The sequence below is a fragment of the Anser cygnoides genome, chromosome 3 (genome assembly GCF_040182565.1).
Source record: "Anser cygnoides isolate HZ-2024a breed goose chromosome 3, Taihu_goose_T2T_genome, whole genome shotgun sequence".
Lineage (NCBI taxonomy): Eukaryota > Metazoa > Chordata > Aves > Anseriformes > Anatidae > Anser > Anser cygnoides.
In genome coordinates this window covers 88,300,388-88,320,329 of record NC_089875.1, presented here as the reverse complement: position 1 = coordinate 88,320,329, position 19,942 = coordinate 88,300,388, and the positions used below count along the sequence as shown (strand labels likewise).

The following is a 19,942-nucleotide window of genomic DNA, read 5'->3' as shown; positions in this document are numbered from 1 at the left end:
AAGAGCACAGTACTTAATGCAATTACAGCCCACCTGACTGACAATGTGGAGATCTTGACACACCTGAGGGTGAAACTCTACCAGGTTTGTTATTCCAGAGAAACTCTTCATTGTTGATGCACTGATGGCGAAGGTGTTATTACCACATAAACACACAAACTAGACCTTGACAATATTCATAGAATATTTATCTGGCAGAGTAGAAGAAAATTGTCAGTAACTGTTGTGACTAAATGCTTAATTATTTCCTAAGTGAGCTGACCTCATCTTATACCAAATGGTTCATATTTTTGTGTAACACCTAAGAGGTCTCGAAATCCCAAACTGTCCTCTAAAATACAAGTTCTTTACAATGCAGCTATTACTAAAGCCTTTAGCAAAGATCTTGCTTTCAGAATAAACCTATGGAAGCCTGAATCTACATCCTAGTCCTACTCCAAAAATTTGTGTACCATAAATCCAAATTCCATAAGCAAATTTTCCACAAATATATCATATATCTCTTGAGAGAATTTTTCACCATTGCACCAACATGTTGTCTGTGTGGATTTTGTTTGAGGAGGTTAGAGGTAGCAACTTCTTATTTAATAATGAAAAATTTATTGTAACGTTAACTACAAAGAGCCCCCTCCTACTCCATAACCATTAAAATGCAGAACGTCACCTATTCAATAATGCAGAATTGTTGCATATTAAAAATTTAAATCTATAAATATTAATAAAGCACAGGTCAGTCCTTTAACCAACAGAGGTAGTTGTACACACAGCTATCACTGTAAGTCTTCAGGGTCATGCATTTGTTATGGTATGGAGCAAAACAAGTATGATAAAAAGTAGCCATCTGATAAAGTAAATTTTGATTCTTTTTTTCAGATGAGCGACGAGGACAAGAAATGTTGGATTAACTCAGGGGTCTGTGGCTGTCCTTTGGTAAGGACACATTCCTATTTCAATCTATCAAGCCAGTGTGTTGGAGTCAGCTTTGCAAGGGCATGGCATGAAGACGCTTATAAAAGTGACTGCAGCCAGAATTACCTTTGCCAGCCTCGCTCCTTTACATCACTTTGACAGAGTCAAGAGGCCAGAAACATAATATTGTTTTTCACTTCCTTGGTCTGGAAATGCCTGGCTAGCCTATGCCAAATGTATCCACTATGACCAAAGAAGTGATTGCCATGCAGGAGATGAGAAGGAAACTCCTGGGTTATTGCAGTCCGGGTGTTCACCATGCCCAGGAAGGGGGAATCTGAGAGGGCTTTGAGAGCCATTCAAGTGATCCCGTCAGCAAAAAGCAAACCTGAAGCACTGGAAGGCTGCAGCTAGCTCCTCAGCAGTGATTCCTTTAAGTTGTGTCAGCAGTTTCTGGATGCAGGTAGCATCAGCCTTATTTCTGACAAATTAAAAAGCAGACTCATGGCAGCAGAGGTAAGAGGCTCTTTGCAGTCTGAACTAAATCCACATCCCTTGAGCACTCAGCCAGAGTAGTTGGTTACTACATCCATGAGTGGTGACCTATGTGAAAGACATGCACGTGACTCAACAACGGAAAGGAGCTTGGACAGTCTGTGCAGCATAGGTCTGCCAGGGCTGTGTTGAGGGAAACCTTTCCTTCACTCAGTGGTCTCCCAGCCAGACACACTGGGGAACCACTGGAACATGACCATCCTGTTGTATAGTCTTATCTGAGTTAGCCATGCTGATGGTGGATTAACCACAGCTTACAAACACCAAATAATACTGCACATAGAGGTGGAAACAGATGTCTGCAACATAAAGCAGAAGGGTAAGTAGTGGACATCTGGCTCTCCTCTCCAGCTCCATGTGACAGCTCTGCTACCACATCATGCAGGGAGGATGCAGCACGTCTTCTTCATCTGCCTGGGTCTTATGGTTGAAAATGAGGCAGCAGCTGCTGCTTTAGGCAGTATTTTACCCCCTTTGTAGAATTGGTTATGCTCATTTAGAAGAAATATCTATTGAGAATGGGCCAGGGGATAGAGCAGGATGTATCACTTTCATGGTGACAGGTGGGAATTTATGGGCAAGGCTACTTATCCATGTTGTGAAGGACAGGGAACACTGAGAAGACCTGGGAGGAGGAGGAAGGACACCAGCCCTATGATATCCCTGTTTGGGAAGGGTACAAGGATGACAGAGACCTCCTGTAGAGACATCTCTGGGCTCAGCATCACTCAGGTTCAGAGGACCTAAGACATAGCCTCTCTGGGCCCTCTGAGAAATGCAGTAGCCAGAATCACTTCATACATATTCAGCAACTTTAATCGTGCTGACACTGTTTTGTAGTACACTTGATAGCTCACATGGGGCCTTCAAATCTCCAGGCTTTGAGAAGAACTCTCAAATGTTTGCCCTGACAGAATTTGCTGAACTGGCTTGAAACAAATCTGGCCCATTTAGCACATTTAGGAATAACTTTGAAGCAGCTGCATGGGTTTTTCTCACTGATATTTTCCTGGTTCCTATCTTCGTTTTAATCTGTCTGTCTTGTTCCTTATCTGTGCCTATAGCTGGTATATTTTAGAGTCATCTTCTCCACATCTACTGAAAGCTTAAACTTCATTGGAAAAATAGGAGAAGGGAAACGGGTAAGAGAAAAGTTCTTTCCTTTCTTTCTTTTTATTTATTTATTTTATTATTTATTCTTACAAGTTCTAAAGCTGGTTCATGAAGAGTTAGAGAGAAACTAGACCATCCAGGAAAAAAGAGCAAAACAGCGGAATATCCTCAGGGAATCACCAGACTTTCCTCAGCTAGCTATACAGGTAAGCAGTAAATCATGTTGAAAATTAATAATTAGATGCATTCGCAGCTGTTTTTGCAAAACTGTTATTCCAAAGTGCGGAGCCCCTATGTCATCCATCCATGTGCTTAAAACACGATTATATGTATATATATATATATATATATATGTTAGGGTTTAATTTCAGTTTAGACTAATGAAAGTCATAAATAGTTTCACAAGTCCAGTGGAATGAGAAAATGATAAACTTGATGGAAACAACATTCATTTAACGTGATGTTTTGAAATTAGAAACATTGCTTTGAAATTGAATGGTTGTTAGGCAATCTAGGCCTGTTTAGCAATGTTGTATTTAGTCATCTGACTTTGAAAGTAAAAAGCAATTTCATAGCCATGTGTTTGTCCTAAACTTCTTTGCCAGTGTTTCTAACGAGTCTTGATATGCTACCTTGTGTAATGCTCCCTTCTTTTAATGGTGTGACAACTCTGCAAAAGATTGATGGCTGCTATTACCAGTGGAGAGCATATAGGTCTCATCTCAAGCTGTATATCTGACTGTGCTTCAGAATAGAAGCCACAGCCAATGCCAGATCTCTGATCTCCTGAAATTTTGTCCTTCTTAGGATGACCATTTTTATCCCATTGTAATATTTATCTCATTTGTGATTATAATTTGCTGAACTCTTCAACTCTAAAGCCAAATGTGGTGCATCAGTTGATCTAACTTGGACCTTGCCAGGAGGAGGAAGTCAGGATGTAGAATCAGTTAATTATTTTCCAGTATGAAGTTAAGTAGTCTGAGGTTAGAGAGAAAAAGATCAGCAAAGCAATTCTAATTGATTTGATACGGACAAGTCAACAGTATTCACTTGTGATCAGCACCTATGCAACAAAGAAAATTGAAACAGCAGGAAACCCCATTCTTTTGTATGTTTTACTAGCCCCTGGGTACAATCCCATGGTTTCTGCATGAATTTTCAGTTCTATTCCACTTCACTAATCATTTTCTCTTGCACAGCTCTGTCCAGCTTCATACAGTTATGATTCTATGAATCTCACATAACTGCACATGATTAACACCAGTGCCATTTTTTATTCTTTGTCATCGTTTTAATTTACTGCATGACTTTTTGTTCTTTGATCCACTAATTGGATCCTTTCTTCATTCTCAATTTAGAATCTGATCTTTTAGGAACATTGAACTTGGCTACTCCTTGTGCCCAGTTCTTTGCCCTCTCTTTTTTTTATTATTTGTTTCCTTCCTTCTCCTGCTTGTGGGAATAGAAATGTTGTTTTTGCAGTGTTACATTGTTTAGAAGGAAGGAATGTGGTATTGAGATATGCTTACAGTGATAAGAAAGCTCAGCAGGTGACCTCGTAAAATGCAGACAACCAGACTCCTTAGTGCAATCAGGTGAAAATCACTATGTTAAGTCAAGCCAGATAAGGGGAGAAAACATTACCACCTCAAAAACAGGCCGGCAACTGAAGGCCAGGCATTGTCTGTGAAGCATCAGGTAGATTGTGAACCTGGATTACCCACTCCAGTGGGGAAACAGGGGAGGGTCCTGTCATCAAAAAGTATATAAACTGTGTTTTTGGAACTAGTAGGCGCGCTCTCCTGCTTGTGGGGCGCCGCCATTGCAATCGCGAATAAATTACTGCTTCACTGAGATCCTCGCCTGAGCCTAAGTTATTGGCTACGGAGTGTTTCTCACATGCTCATGGCACATTCTGTTTTTTACAGATGAAGAAGTTTGACACATGTCTATTTTTAGGCAATTGCCATTAATAAATTAAACCTTATCCATGTACATTCACAGATTATTATTAATAAATTAAACCTTATCTGTTTACCCTCACAGAAGGAGTGTGGGCTGGGAAGCTAGGAAGATGTGGCTTTCCATGCATGGTGCCACTTGATGTGTCAGTGCCAGAGATTCTCTCATCTCCAGAAAGCCGACAGGTATGGTTAGTGTTGTTTCTTCTATTTGGGAATCCAAATTCCCCACTAGGAAAACTACTGAGATTACTCCAGGGCAAAATGTGACCTAGTGTCTGTGTGATATTTTGTAAGTGTATATTTTTGCATCCTCCCTTAGTATATTTCCTTTCAGAAGAATAAAGGGCATCTAACAAATACCAGACTGTCATCCTATCAGTGCTACTTCATGGTTTATGTGCTGCAAATATAAAATTTGTGATAGATCTGAGGAATTTTATTTTTTTGACCATTATGGGGTCTCTGCTTAATTGAGCTATTTTGTCTTTTAGCTAAAGACAAAGGAGTTTCTTAGAGTTGTCCACACCAAAATACAGCCTAACACAAACATGAACATTTAGTAGAAATATCAGCTCAGTCCCAAAATCTATATCGTCTCATTAGCTAAGGGCCACATGTTGTACTAACATTTCTGTGTGGCTTTTGCTTCTGAGCTGGCATGGCCTCTCAAACCTGCCCTCTCCTCCAGAGCTGGGCATGGTTAAACCATGCTTTGGTTTAACAAACTCCAGTTGTGTTTCCCCCTTGAAAGTAAAATCCTCATTAAAAAGACTGGATTTACAGTGTCAAAAAGATGCAAAATGAACACACATTTTTATATCGGGTTATAAACACTGAGACATTCTCTCTGGGAGAAGACAAGAGAAGAATACATTTACATACGTGTCCTAGATATTGAAGGATAAATGCTGAAACTTTTGCATTTGAACATGTATCACAGCAACAAAGTAGAGACTGTGTGGGAAACATCAGTAGGTTTACTGTATAATAGCTTTTATTTAAATTTATCGACAGTCTTCCATAGCATTCACAGTGAATTAAAGGATTCCATTTAAATGCTTTTTACAATTTACAGTATTTACTGTAAGCACTGAAAGTTGACTGGGAACTATTAACACCTATTTATCACAGTGTTATGTGCAGCAGTCTTCAGACTTGCAATATACATGATGCTTTTGGAAGTGTTTTGCAGAGACAAAAATCTGCTCTGTGTTTCAGCATTAACAAAGGACACAAGGAAGGCAGAGTTGCTATAGTACCTATATACATAGCAGTTCCTCAAGCCATATTCAGAGTCAACTCAAACAAAAGAGAGAGTTGAATTCTTCTCTTTGCTGTTTACCATGAACAGAAGAGTCAATTGTGTAAGATGCAGCTACTTAAGCACAATAAGAGAGGATGGCTGAGAGGTGCCCAGAAATGGAATTTGGTCAACACAGCCTTCATTACTGGTGATAATACATGAGAAGAAAAGAAAGAATCCAGGTTGCCACCCATCTATAAAAGATTTTATAATGCTCAAATATAAAGCCCTTAGAAAATGCTCTGAACAATTTTGGCATTAGAAAAAGTACCATGGAGCCAACAAGAAAAAAAAAAAAAGACATCAGAAGAAAAAATAATGCAAAGCTTCATAATATAAATTGCTCCTTCTCTTAAATATCTGAAAGTAATATTCCAGACATACATATGTAATGTCTAGGAGAGATGTGACTTTTCCAGAAAATATGCAGATCCTCAAGTTCTTCATTCTTTTTTAATACCTTGGACAGAGACAAAGTAATATTACACTTCAGTAAGCCAAATGTTACGATTTTCTAATATCATATACAGTACAGTATTTGAGTTTTTCTAAATAATATAAGCTCACAAATTAGAGAAGCTGTAACTATTAGATGGTGGATTTGTTAAGCGAGTGTATGATCTTGCAACAATGCCAACGATCTTCAAGCAAATAATCTGGAAGACAACAGATCTGCAAAGAGGTGTCCATGGCATATATTTTTTGCGTGTGCATATGTGCACATGTGTTGTGGCTTAACCCAGTGGGCAGCTAAGAACCACACAGCCATTTGCTCACTCATCCACAGTGGGGGGAAGGAAAAAAAAAAAAAAAGCTAAAAATTACATATTGAGATAAAGACAGTTTAATAGGACAGAGAAGGAAGGAAAATTAATTATATACAAAACAAGTGATGCACAGTGTGATTACTCACTACCCGTTGACCAATACACAGCCCACTGGCCCAACAGCCCCCCCCAGCCAATTCCCCCAGGTCTTATTGTTCAGCACGACACCACCAGGTGTGGGCATCCCTTTGGCCAGCCTGGGCCAGCTGCCCTGGCTGTGTCCCCTCCCAGCTCCTGGTGCACCCCCAGCCTCCTCGCTGACAGGGCAACACGAGGAGCAGGAAAGGCCTTGGCTCTGTGTAAGCGCTGCTCTGCAACAACTAAATACATTAGTGTGTTATCAAGACTATTTTTCTCCTAAGTCCAAAACACAGCGACATACCAGCCACTATGAAGAAAGTTGTCTCAGCCAAAACCAGGATAACATGAATGTACTCTTACATACATCATTTCTTCAAGAGATAAATTAGGTTTGTTTATTATTATTATTATTATTATTATTATTATTATTATTATTATTATTATGTTTATGTTTATTTGTTTATTTAGTTATTTATTTTCAGATGCAGTATTTCAGATTGTCTGATGAATGATACAAGATTTCTCCCATTATAGAAATCTCCTATGCTCCTGCTCCCATGAGGAAATCCAGACTCTGGTCCACAGTTGGAAGGAACAACTGCACTGACTTTTAGAACTCTTTGGGTCATACTTTTACTAAGCCAGGCACTGACTGATTTTGAATTTGGCTGGAATATAGTTTGATATTTAGCTGTATGAGACTAGCATAAAATTGTGCTTCCTGGGTTTCCTGTAAAACACACATTCAACAGGCTAGGAAAGTATACTTTAACCTGATGCAAAACTGTCTTCATTGCCCAGTATTTCTTTCAGCTATATTACATCAGTCGCAATATGATAACTATTAGTGTGATCTGACATAATCTGTGATAGTATTTTAACTGTCCTCTTTTCTATGTCTTGCCATGGACAAATTTAATAAATAATTGTATGTTAGATTTTATGCCTTCTGTTCATGTAATTCTGTGACTCTGGTTCAGCCCCAAAGCCCCAAATACACCTAAAATTAAGTCTTTGTGTTTTATCATAGATTGAAATGTCACTGTGAACAGTTCTGCCATTGTCTCAATTAGATCTAATAAGTGTATTCCTGTTGGCCAATTAAATAATTCTGTTTTATGAGAGATTGCATTAATAACAATTGGTATACATTAATTCAATTTTTAGGAAGGTGTTATCATGAATAAAACTCATCAGGAACATATCTCCCTGCTGTTGTTTTCAGTCTTCTATCATTTAAATGACTTATTATCTCAAAATTCAGAACAAAAGGACTTGACTGAAGCCCTTTTAAGTTGATCGAAAGTCAAACAAATTTCAAAATGCTTAGAACTAGCCTTGCTAGTTACTGCTATCTTTCTATCATAGATTAATAGAAAATCAGAGCAGGAAAGTCCTTTACAGGGTCATTTAGTTATTTAACCAGAAACAGGAGCAGTCAGTAGGTTCAGTGACTGCATAATTCCTGGTGATGAAAATTTACTTATTCTGAATGTTTTAGTTCTTTCTTATTCTGTAAAAGTACGTCTTTTCCCATTGATCTTTTTTTTTTTTTTTTTTTCTCTTTCCTGGCCTGCACTGAGGATACAATTTATTTCAGGATGCCATCTTTTCCTGTCAAAATGACTTTATTTCAGCCAATTGTAATCCTTCAGCTCAGAGTCACAGCAGAGCTCTGCTCCTCAGAGGACCCCTATACCACCCAGTTGAACCCATCCTGTGAATGGCCCCTTTTGCTCATACCTATCTCCATGTGAGGAGCTCTTCCACTTAACAGACGTACCAATGACAAAAAAATGAAACTACGTGGACAGTTAAAAGAATATCTGGTTTGAGTGTTTACTGTTTCCTCTTGCTTTTTCTGTGTAATTTGTTCAGAGAACAAAACAAGTTTTATTTTTAGTTGCTTAAACTACCCTGGAGTTTAAACATTCTGTAAAGTGGATTGGCCTCAAAGTGTACGGTGTCATTCATTTATCTCCATCTTGGCATTCCACTGGCATAAGTTTACTGGCCTCTCAAGTGTCATTGCTAGCTCTCTGCAAGAGTTTTGCTAAGCTTGCATAAGTACTCTACTTATTTTGTTGCTATTCCTTGCTCCAGAGTGCACTTTTCATGCCATAGCTACTGCTGTTTGTTGCTTTGAATGTCTCTGGGCTTTCAAAAATTCCACTGACTCTTCCAGCCTTCAGGGAACACTGAAGAGGAGTAACTGATGCAACATGGAGATCACTGTAATACTGTAATACCGTAATACCACTCTGTAATAGGATGGGATGCCCTGTTGAAGTTTGCAAAACCACATGAAGTATATGAAAAACTGTATTCATATTTAATTTTAAAGTTTCTTTAATCCTGAGTTAAGTTAGTAAAGAGTTCTAGTGGCACAGAAACCAGAGACTTTTCCATAGAAAAGCTCGACTCAGGATACAGAAGACATGAGTTACAACAGTGCTGTTCTCTTCTTATGAGATCTTTTGCCCAGCATCAGTGGCAATTTCTCTGCTTATGCTGGATTTATCACCAGCCAGTAATCCATCAGGAAGGCTGTGCTGGTAGCTGCTAATTGCACAGTGGTTTCAGGTTGTCACTGATGCCATTTTGATGGATAGCGTACACAGAAGTTTCTTACACCTCGTCTTCCAATCTGACTTAAGTCTCCTCACAGCCAAACCTGGTTGGAACGTTTTTTGTGTCCTCTGTGTTAAATTTTAGAGTTTTTATTATCTGTAGAAACATGGGATGACTTGTGATTAACTGCAGAGCTTTGAGGGTTTTTGGAAGCAGTGTTTCTCCTTTCACATAGAACCCACTGCTTTGGCAAGAAGATGTTGACCACCATTTAGTCACTAATTTTTTCTTGCTTCATGAGTTGTACTTTTGCAGTTTCTCCAGGTTATTCTTGGTCTTGCTTTACCAAATTCAGGAGTTCATTAGCTCATAATGTCTTCCATAAGAAAATGTACAGAAAACATTGCTCTGTCATTTCCATTACCTGAATGCTAAATATGCATCTTCCACTGACACCTTGGAAAAGCTATATACTAATTTACTGTTTCAGAATTGCATAACATTGAGGATAGAAAATTGTATTTGTCTTGCAATAAACTCTTTGGTATAGTCATCCAGATCCCACACATTTTTTACTCATATTACAATTGTTGACATTGTTACTAGCTTCTAAAGAATACACACTTGTCTCCAAATATAGCCTTATCTGAAGCATATAGTTCAATAGAAATAAAAAAATATACATCTGTTAACCACATTGTGCAATGAAGAGTGATACGTTCAGAAAAGGATAACCAGCATTTTGTCACTCTGCAGATTTGAAAGAAAATACATGTGTAAGCATTTAGCAGTAAAAGATACCACTTTCATTAGAGCACTAAGTGGAAGGATTTGTGAGGTTTGAGGTGTTTTTAGAGGGAAAAAAGTTAGGTGCTGTTGCATATAATGGTTGCTTGGTAACACACCTAGGTTTACAAGATAGCAGGGTCATTGATGTGGGCTTATTTCATCACTAATACAGAGAAAAAGTAAGTAAGTAAGTAAGAAAGAAAAAGAAAGAAAGAAAGAAAAAGAAAGAAAAAGAAAGAAAGAAAGAAAGAAAGAAAGAAAGAAAGAAAGAAAGAAAGAAAGAAAGAAAGAAAGAAAGAAAAAGAAAAAGAAAGAAAGAAAGAAGGAAAGAAAGAAGGAAAGAAAGAAGGAAAGAAAGAAGGAAAGAAAGAAAGAAAGAAAGAAAGAAGGAAAGAAAGAAGGAAAGAAAGAAAGAAAGAAAGAAAGAAAGAAAGAAAGAAAGAAAGAAAGAAAGAAAGAAAGAAAGAAGGAAAGAAAGAAAGAAAGAAAGAAAGAAAGAAAGAAAGAAAGAAAGAAAGAAAGAAAGAAAGAAAGAAAGAAAGAAAGAAAGAAAGAAAACTGTGTTGCTTGGCAAGTTCTGTATTTTAGTATTTTGTGAGCAATTCAGTGATGCCAAGCCTTCGGAAATATATGTTCTAGAAATGCAAAAAGAGAGTAGAGGGTTGTTAGTCATTGCTTTTGTTGCAGCAAATAGAAAGCCAGTTTCGCCTTTGGGCTTGGTTTAGATTTATTTTCATTCGCCTTGCCTGTCAGTTTTCAAATATACAATGCACCTTGGATGCTCCACTGCTTTAATAAATATTTGTTGATGCAGCTTTTGTAATATCTTTGGACCTGGTCCTAAAAGTCTAACTCATATTGAAAGCACAATTTATTTAATAAAATCACTCGTATTCAGCTACTACTCATCACTAAGAATGGCAGAATTATATTCTACATAAATGTACACTGGTGAGATTTTCTAAGCATGTGTAGTTAAACCTATACCTAGGTTATGGTTGGACTTGATGATCTTAGAGGTCTTTTCCAAACCAAATGATTCTGTGACTCTGTGATTCTGTATTAGGTTGCTGAAAACATATCCTAATTTTCACTGACATTGAGTACTTACAACGAATATTGCTTGCCATAGGCACTTTTGATTCTCAGAATGTCTTGATTTAGGCAGCATTCAACAGTTTTGGCATCAAAATATGCTTGAAATTGATGGTCATCAAATACAGTTGTCACTGCCATATTCTTAAGACCATTTTTTTCCTCCCCCAACTTGTCCTACCTTTCTGGCAAGTCTTCTCCAACCAAAGTGGAAACAGCTACAGAAGTCATTTTGCAACTGGTTTCTGAAAGGATTTACCTCTTCCCTTGAAGTGTTTTATTTAACTTCCCGAAATCTTTTATTTCACTGTTAGGGAGCAGGAATTCATCCTGCTTCATATCTTGTTTATTAAGTTTCTCTTTAAAGCCATGGCATCAACAGGAACCAATAGTAATTGATGATGAATCACAGTGGTCCTTGAGTTTCTTCTGCAGTAAAATCAATCTTCTTGACTTTTGCATAGATGTGCTCAGTCTGTGACCTAACAGCTAGTGACCTGTGCTGAAGCATGGTACAATGAATCATAAATTACCTTATTATAGAGTCGGTTGGGAAAATTCTCTTTTTGCAGCCCCCTGGAATCTCTTCATAAGGAACAGAAGGACAGTCAAATTGGCCTGCATTACCCACTAGTGCAACTTACTCAAACAGCCAAAAGGCTCAGCCAGCAAAAGAAAGGTATTCTATGCAAAAATCTTACAATACTTGTGATCTGGGTCAGAGGGGGTGAAGGAGTTTTGTTTTCTGTTTTTTATTTTTTTTCCCTCTTGTTCAATAAATGCTTGTGTCTTTCATCCTTCACTCCTGTGTTCCTTCATTCCACTGGAAAATAGAATCATATAATCATAGAATCATTTAGGTTGGAAAATACCTTAAAGTTCATCAAGTCCAATTATCAACTTGACCTACCGAGTCCCATCACTAACCCATGTCCCTTTGTGTCACTTCTGCATGTCTCTTAAATACCTCCAGGGATGACGACACCACCACTTCCCTGGGCAGCCTGTTCCAATGCTTGGCCATCCTCTCTGTGGAAAAATTCTTTCCAACGTCCAGTCTGAACCTCCACTGGCACAACTGGAGACCGTTTCCTTGCATCCTATCACTTGTCACCTGAGAAAAGAGACTAACGCTCTCCTTGCTGCAACCTCCTTTCAGGTAGGTGTAGAGAGAGAGATGATCTCCCCTCAGTCTCCTTTTCTCCAGACCAAACAACACCAGTTCCCTCAGCCGCTCCTTATGAGGCCTTGCTTTCTAGTCTCTTCAACAGCTTCATTACTCCTGCACACACTTGAGCATCTCAGTAACCTCCTTGTAGTGAGGGGCCCAAAACTGAACACACCGTTCAAGGTGCAGCCTCACCAGTGCTGCACACAAGGGGACAATCACTTCCCTGGTTCTGCTGGCCACTCTATTTCTGGTGCAGGCCAGGATGCCGTTGACATTCCTGCCCACCTGGGCACACTGGTGGCTCATATTCATGCTGCTGTCAGCCAGCACCCCCAAGTCCTTTCCTGCCTGGCAACTTTTCAGCCACTCTTCCCCAAGCCTATACACTTCATGGGGTCGTTGCGACCCAAGGGCAGGACCCAGCAGTTAGCCTTGTTGAATGTCATGCAATTGGACTTGGCCCATTGAACTAACCTATTCAGATCCTACAATGTGATGCTTGGATCATCAGTAGTTTGCCACATTTGCTAAGCATATTTTTAACATCAGGTGTGGAATGTAAGCACTGGCTCTTGTGGAAAGGGAAGGGAAAAAATGGGAGAATCACTGCACCAGCTTTTTTCAAACACCCGAGCCATACTTTTGTGTATGTGGTGACCTGCATTGTCCAGAGCAGCAGAATCTCTTCATACTCACACTTTCCTCACAAAACAAACCTTAATCCCTTACACACCTCTCATGTTTGTGCCATGCTTTTGTCTACAACAAACTGCAGCTTTTGATGTACAGTATTTTCTCAGTATGTTTTAACCATTTCTACCATTGATAAATATGAAAGACGTATATTCATTACAAATATGAAGCAATTACACATTGCTTTCTCTGCGTATCCTTACTCTATCAGGCCATCTTTTCTGAAATGAAAGTTTTGTATTTAGTAGTTTTGAATTCTGCTAAGCAGAAGCTTTTACTTTTAAATTTTCTTCACTTTTTTTTTTTTTTATATGTATCAGCAACCTTTAAGGTCTCCTTTCTAACATCATTGCATAATTAAAATATGTAAGAAAATCTCCTTCTTACTTTCTATCTCCACAAAAAAAAAAAAAAAAAGTTTTCTCTAGAGTATTCTCTTTTAACTACCCTCTCAAATTTTATTTTTTCTTTACTCAAAGTAATTTTGCTTGCCAGAAATTAGTGATGATAGCATGTTGTACAACAAACTGTTCCAAACTCTGGGGGAAACCTCAGAAAAATAGTTTCCATGGTGTTGTCAGACCAGCATAACTGTTGCTTAGTGAGGAAAACAAAACTAGGGCTCAACAGCAGCAAAACAGGCAGGACTTGATGTTCTGGGCTTCAGACTGCCTGTTCAGTCACTCTGGCCAGCACGTGGGATCTTCCAGCCAGCCTGCTGATGTGCTGTGCCACAGCATGGATGGGGTATTTTACCAAGGTGAATTTGCTCAAGATTGTCAGTCTGAAGGCCAAATCATTATGTTTCTCTTTCCTTTTCACTTGGACAGTTATAATGAATAAAAGATGATGCTAGCATCTTTTATGAAGGGGTAGATCTACAGAACTCCCTCCTTCAAAGGGCACTGTTCTTCCCTTAGCTCACCACTCATGTGCAGGAGGATTTCATTGTTCCCTGAAAAGAAACAAAAACATCCTCGAGCCTTTTAGGCATTGCTCCAAAACTGCACAAATTCACCCTGAAGTTGGAGGCTGGCTACTGGCCATCCTGGAGCAAGAGTTCAGGGAGTCACAGTTGAAATCTGTGAATTGTGTTGCAACTTCTTAAAGCCAGAAATGCTATTTCTTCCTTCTGCTATCTGAAGGAAGAAGGTACACAGAAAATCTCTCTACGGGGCAATCTGCAAGTGGGACAGGCTCAGGTATAGAATGATATAAGAACATGTCTAGAACTTCCCCCAAGACATCCTGGTATTTCCCTCAGAAATGAAGTCAGCCCTCTCCCTCTCCCTCTCTCCTTTTTTTTTTTTTTTTTTTTAAATTTCCTGAAGATAAGGGAGCCATGTGTTGCTCCTGTCTTTCCTGTCCTGATCACAAGTAAGATCACAAGATTCAGGGGCCTTTCCTTCATTTGTATGGGACCATAGAATGCCTGAGAGCACTGAAAACACCTGGGAGCTTCGGAAGACCCAAAGCACTAGCCTGAGGAATGAAAGGCTCACCCCTGACACCATGGGTATCCCCTGTCCCAAAGACTCACCCCTGACACCGTGGGCATCCCCTGTCCCCTTCCTGCTGTGGCTAATAGAAAAGCAAATGACTTCTACACCACAACTATGAGACAGTGGATTTAAGGGACTGGGGATGGATAGCTCAGTCCTGTTATGTCACATGTTCCAGAGGGGATCAAAGTGCACATTTTAGTGGCTGCTTATAGACATAATTTCCTTTACCCATTTTATCACCCTCCCTAAGCCAAGTACCACCAGCAGTGCTGCCCAAGTGGCATGCAGCCCTGGCTTTCTCTGGGCTCTTTCCCATGTAGCTGTGGTTTCAGCTATTGCATTACACTGATTTATCAGTCCCTGTTAACTCCATCCCCTGTAGATACAGCCCTGCATTTCACTGTCAAGCTAGGAAAAAAAAATCTTTAATGTGTTAAGCCAACTCCTGCCCACAAGTGCTCCATTAATTCCATCAAATCTATTTTTGTCTTATTTCTGCCATCAGTTCTGCCACATTTTGTGCCAGCTCAAACCAATAAGCTAAATTATTAAGCCTCAGAGCCTCACTCAGATAATATGGGCACTTTCTGAACAGCACAGGACAAAGGTTAACAGCAGAACGCAGCAGCGAAAAATGAAGTACAGAAGGGATGTAGCATAAAGATGTCACTAGTTTTCTAGCTAGTTGTGGCATTAATGCACTTACAGATTTTCCATGTCATTTACACCATCCTTTTCACAGTTAATTTTGTAATCTGAATCTGAGAACTGAGGCTCAGGGAGGAGAACTCTTCTGGAAAAGGAGAGGCTATTTTAACTATTTGAGAATGTAAGTAGAAATGGTGAGAGGGAAAGATGGGAAATTTTGTCTGGGAAAATGTGTTTCATTTGACTTTCACTGTGCTATAAAATGAGTGTAAATGAATTAGATTGTGGTAAGCAGCTTTAGTTTAGAATGATCTCAAAGCTCTTCACGAATGCAGGTGATTTTGTTTTAGAAGAAGCTTCATTTTCCACTGAAGTGGAAATGATTCTTGGGAGAGAAAATAAAGACTAGATCAGCTTAGTTTTATTCCTCCTAAATTGAGGAGTTAGGTTTCCAGATACCGTATCATACCATCAGCAGAGATTTTCAGATGTTCGTGTGTCTTTCCAGCTCATGATATCTAGGATAGGGACCCTAATCCCTTCTGCATAGTTCACCCTCTTCACCTTCAGGGAATTCCCCAAACAGGCAGCTACTTTATAAGCAAGCATCTTTGCAGCAGGTCTTGTTCCTTGGGCTGCTCTTCTGCCTTAACAAATGGCAGAAGTAGTGAGATAATGCTCTTCACACATTCTCTCCTGCCACTTGAACAAATAGTGCAGGTTGAAATGGAAGAATCATCAAATTTCCCATTTCAGAGTTCAAGACCCCAAAACTGTCACTACCTATCTTTGCCTGCTTTCGGGATATCTGCCACTTGTTTGAGATGGCATTGCAGTCACTGAAGACATATTATCAGTCCCTAAACCAAAGAGAGATATTAGGCACATCTATTTCATAAGAAGAATCACTGCTAAAGTGCAGATACATACAGATACAAGCAGATAAAAGAAGCAGTCACGCTTTGGGACTTAAATTAGAAGAAATGTAACCTAAACAGAGCCTGCATTTTACACATGCATCAACAACTGTGAACTTCATTCATGTTAAATTCTGTTTCCTTCACTGATCCTTCCTGGGCATCAGGGCTGAATCACAATCTAGGACTGTTGAATCTGCAGGAGGATGCCTGACTGGTACCTGAACAGGACAGTTCTGATTGTCTGAATTTCCACTAGGTTAAATGTTATTCTTAAACTGGAACAAGTCATCTGAGATTAGCATGTTGCAGCATGGGTGGGGATAAGATAGTTCCTTAGGTTTGTTTATGTAATTGACTCTAACAGATTCTTAGTACAGGCTATTCAGTCTCTTCCTAATCTTTCTTATTACTCTCATCTGCACTTTTAGAAAGAATATTTTGAGATAGGTTAACCTGAGGACAGTATCCCTATTGCAGCAGTTATATCTTGAATTATAAATGGGATTATGAACTTTCTCTTTTTTATTCTTCATACCAGCCTGTTGAAGCCTAATATTCCATTTGCTTTCTGATTTTCCTTCACCTTCCATCATCATTAGTTTGGCTTGTGTTTTTTATTATTGTTGTTTGGTTGGTTAGTTTGTGTCTTAAACAGTTTCTAGTCCATGGCAATAAATTCCCTTGATCCTACTGAATTTCTTTATTAGTTCAATGTGAGGAATTTTGTCAAAAAGCAGTTACAAAATCTAAATAAATTATCATTTATTAATTTATTCTATCAATATTCTTCTTCTTATAAAAAAATTTCCTGGCATTTTGAGAGCACTAGATGGGTAAGAAGACATAATCTTCCTTCTGGCATACTCATCCTCACTGAACCTTATGTTCATGAATCTTTAGAGGATGTATAATTATGGTTATAATTATCCCCATAACCAATTCACAAAGGAAAAATTCATGAGATTAGAATTTTTCTAATATGAATAAAGATATTTATCAGACTTTAACATTGTATTTGAATAAGAACAAATGCTTCTGAAAATATAGTTTCTCAGTAGCAAAAGCTTATGCATTGTGGAAACTTACTGCATTCAAAGGGTAAGCTTCCCCTTGCAATCATTCATGCAGCCATTAGAAAGGGAGGTCACATGGTATTATGCTGATCTTTTAAGAACAAGACACCCATGTAGGAGATCTCAATACTTCTGATGTTTTCAATTACAGCAATCTTGTTTGGCAGAAGAATACTTCTAACATTTTGGTAAACTGTTCTTCAGGACCCCTCACTTACCACATAGGCCTCTCATTTTTCTTCATCTATTGGTAAATATGTCAAAGCACACTGGCGTACATCAAATGCCCTATAAAACAAGGAGTTTTTATGCTTTAGTGTTGATTTGGTACTAAAGTACTTTGACATATTTGTTCATTTAAACAAACAGCTTCATTAATGATTATAAGACATTGGTTTGAACAGTCTTAAAAATTAATAATAGACTGGGTTGTCTGATTAAATAAAAGTCAAACTTGTTAAGTAGGAAATTAAAATGTTAGATCACACTTCCTTCAGTTTCCCTCTAGAATCCTATATCACCTTTACAAGAGGTAATAATTGTCAATTGTCCTGATTTAGCTGGTCTGAATGTATCATCCCAATATGCACATCTCCATAGATTTCTGTTGTGTTTCTGTCCAATCACCATTTTTTCCCCATTTTGAATTGCCAGAGCATGTCATTATTGCTAATTCTAAGCAATAAGAAATTTTCTGCACATCATTTCCCTTCTTTTCAACTGGGATAAAAATACTTTCCTAAGCTCTGGAAAGGTCCTGGAGGACCCAGTACGAAACACAACCATTCAGAGCATAAGTGAACTTATCTTGCAATAGACATCAAGACAGATAACATGCAATGCTTTAGAGAAGCACCTCTGTCTTCCCATTGAATGCGGAAAATAAATGGTAAAACTACATGGCCCAGTACAGTGCTACACCGAGATACTTGCGTTTACTCTGTAGCCAAAAGCATGGTGGGCACACCACCCTCATGAACTAGCCCTGAAAAAGCACCACTGGGGCTAAAGGAGCACCTCTGCTTGACACTAGTATTTACGCACGTCTAGGGAACTTTATACGCAATATACTGCATTAAGTAGGTGTGCCATTACAGGCTAGGCAAATATCAGGTGGAGATGGAAAGTCCAGGCTCAAAAGCTGCTGGAAACATGGATCTATTTTGCTCTGGACACCATCCACAAAAATATCAGGGTCTCCCATAAAACCTGGGGGAGGGGGAGGGAGGGGGGGAAGGGGGGTATTCTAATGCTAGAAAGCCTGATGAGAACCTTCTGGCCTTAAAATTATTAAAAAGGGACACATAGAGAACATAAAGTGTCTCTGACTATTTAAAGATTTCGAGTTTTTAACTAATTATAAAGGATGTTTTTAAATCTTCATTTCTCATATTGTAAATAAATTCCTTTCCACTTGAATGTGTAGATTTTCTCTGTGTGTACAGAATACAATTTAAATCAACTTTCATTTTTTATTTTATCAGACTGCTGATCTGAATAAATATTTAATCTGAGACTTCCTGAATAAAAATAAATTTTCATGATGGAAGACCATTAGAAGAAAATCAAGTAAAGAGCATTACTTCTAATAAGTTAAGACTGATATTTGTGTATTAAATATTGTTTTCATCATGGATATCTTGACAGGATTAAGTTAAAAAAAATATATAGGTGAAAGCTTCTCCAATCTGTTCCCATGTACCATTTTACTCCATTACCAGGTACTTGCCTCGTTTTCTCTCTAGTGCATAGGTTACATGTTCACTCAAGATGATATTGGATGCAGTCTAAATATGACTAATGCTTTTAACCAGATGGCTGTACAGATACCTCTTTTTCAATTATGTTTTTTTCCTCATTTTCTTCCTGGATCTCTTATCTATATTTATTTTTAGGTTTTAGCACCTTACATCCATCTATAACTCTTAATTACTTGGAATTGTTCTTCAACATTTTCATTATGAAAGACTCCACAGAACAGGGAAATAATCAAACTGTTACAATTTATGATCAATTCCATACTCTAAACTCTTTCATATTCTATTTAAAATAATTCTTGTACCTTCTGCAACTAATGCTGTGTCCTGTGAGATTGTCCAGAGACATCTTCAGAAGACACAAAAGGTTTGCCTGTTCATTGAGCAAGATGTTTGTGAAGACTAAGTTCTGCATCTATCATATCCCCACTTTTAGATATGCGAATCTCATTATCAGATGACATATTTACAAGAAGTGAGATTGTTTCTATAGAGAAATACCAGATTTTTCTCTTTATAATGAAAATAAGTGTGAATGAACACTTGATTTTACAAGTACGTTTGGTGACTGCATTGACATATCCCTAATTTGGAACCATATTTTCCACTCAGAAATTTAAATTTATTTATGTGAATAATGCCATGGAAATTTATTTTATTTATTTTATTTTATTAAATTAAACATATTTCATGTAAAATGTCTGACTAAGGATGTCTATACGTAAAGGTGTTGGTTCTAGTCTATGTATGGAACAAGAGTTACAGATAATTGCTGAAGTAATCTACAGTAGGAAGAATACATTTTAAAATGTGTAACCATTTTTTTCAGAAAAAAAAAAGGCAGCTTTTATTGCAATTAACTATTTGCAGTCAAGTGGCCTGAACTGGGCAGAGATCTTACTGGTTTACATCATCTTCCTGGATATAGCAAGTGGGGAGTCACTACTTCATTGAGACCCCTCAGC

At 38.3% G+C, this 19,942-nt stretch overlaps 1 long non-coding RNA gene across 1 annotated transcript in view; it reads left to right on the top strand.

Annotated features, from left to right (window-relative positions):
* The window catches only part of LOC106047538 (uncharacterized), a 40,349-nt gene that overhangs the window by 4,936 nt on the left and 15,471 nt on the right, over positions 1-19,942 (top strand). Inside the window, exons 2-5 of the long non-coding RNA XR_001213827.3 lie at positions 874-930; positions 2,671-2,783; positions 4,627-4,727; positions 12,184-12,369. This is a non-coding gene — a long non-coding RNA (uncharacterized lncRNA). The remainder of the gene's footprint in view (positions 1-873; positions 931-2,670; positions 2,784-4,626; positions 4,728-12,183; positions 12,370-19,942) is intronic.